Source organism: Cyprinodon variegatus, unplaced genomic scaffold (assembly GCF_000732505.1).
Source record: "Cyprinodon variegatus isolate N-32 unplaced genomic scaffold, C_variegatus-1.0 Scaffold590, whole genome shotgun sequence".
NCBI lineage: Eukaryota > Metazoa > Chordata > Actinopteri > Cyprinodontiformes > Cyprinodontidae > Cyprinodon > Cyprinodon variegatus.
Window position 1 is genome coordinate 489,010 of NW_015151043.1, and position 1,486 is coordinate 490,495.

Here is a 1,486-nt window from a genome sequence, read left to right on the forward strand (position 1 = left end):
AGTTGCTAGGCGACAGAGCATAGGGCTGATGAAAGCCAGAGAAGGCTGGACCTATTTGAATCCATAGCCAAAACTCTTCTGGTCTCCTTTTTTTCATGGACCTTGAAGGACCCAGTCCAGATAGACCGGGTCGTTAGAGGATGCAGCCTCAGATATCGAACATATCCAGGGTGTGTTCCAATGCTATTTTTCTAAAAGAACACAGGGAGATGCAATACGTTTGCAGTATGGTTCAACAAATGTAAACAGGTTTGACAAAGGCAGGTTCAAAATACAGGGGTGGAGAATCTGAAAAGTGCAATTACTCAGTTATACATCATTGCATGCCTAAGGTTAGACTCAGATCAGCAGAGACAATCCTGCAGGTAAAATCAACCTTTTCTCATTTGTTTAGATCTGATTTAAAGAGAAAGCTTTTTATTGCTGCTTATAATTTGCTGCTTAGAGATCAGACTTGATTTGATATGAATATAGGCTTGGAAAATCCTGATATAATATCTAACCAGATACCTAAAACCTTTATATGTTTAACCTTTATATTACAGTGCATTAGTTGATTAAATTCACTTAAGGTTAGCCCATTAAAAAGCTGTTAAGATACATGGAAATATCAATATATTAGCAAGACGAAAGGTAAAGTATATTTTTGCACTTTTTTAACAAACAATTCCTTAAATACTTGTTACATTTTAGACAGACGCTTTGCAGCTCTTGTTTAATTTTTAAACATGACAAACCTGATTGTTAACTACACAGGAATTTTACCCTCCCTTGAAAAGTTTGCAATTTAGAGAAACACCTGACTAAAGCTGCCACCTGTTTGCATAGTAGTAGGTCTAATGTTGTGATCCATTAATTAATCTCCGAGCTACATACATTTCAGCTTCCCGCTTGTGGACCCTCGGGTTCTCCACTGTTAAAGTAACAACAATGACAATGTTATATGCAGTATTATGCTCATTTACACGGCAATGAAACATATCGTCTTAGAAACACCTATAAGTAGTATCTTACTTACTAATTTAATGTTACGAGCATAACAAAGAACTGCTACAGTCAAAATAGGAAAGTCTAACTACTTTTGATGTAAAAAATAATCAATTTTTAATGCAGAAGCAGCAGATAGTTCCTGTTACACTGACCTTCAGACTTGTAACTCTTACCTTTGGGGGACTTTCAATTGAACTAGGAAGTTTTAAAATTTCTGCATAGAAGGACAAATTGTTGTCATGATGGGTTCAGAAAAGCCCAATATGCAGAACACAACGGAGACAGATGAAAAGTTTAACAATGTTTATTTGAGCACAAGCACATGGAATTAAACACTGGAACTGGTTCAGGCCTGGGGGCAGGTTCACTGGAGTCTGTGAGGATGACAGTTCAGTTAGCTCAGGAACTGAGGAATTTGAGTTTGAGAGTTTCTGAAGTATACCTTGAAGAGTCCGGGTTTAACTTTGAGAGAGGAACCGTTGGGTCCAGAGACTGT

General features: G+C 37.4%; 1 protein-coding gene across 1 annotated transcript in view; it reads left to right on the forward strand.

The window, feature by feature from the left end:
• Nucleotides 1-354: 354 nt before the first annotated feature.
• The window catches only part of LOC107095990 (E3 ubiquitin-protein ligase TRIM39-like), a 3,799-nt gene continuing 2,667 nt past the window's right edge, over nucleotides 355-1,486 (forward strand). The window contains exon 1 of the mRNA XM_015392412.1: nucleotides 355-365. The gene's annotated coding sequence lies outside the window, so the exon portion shown is untranslated. The remainder of the gene's footprint in view (nucleotides 366-1,486) is intronic.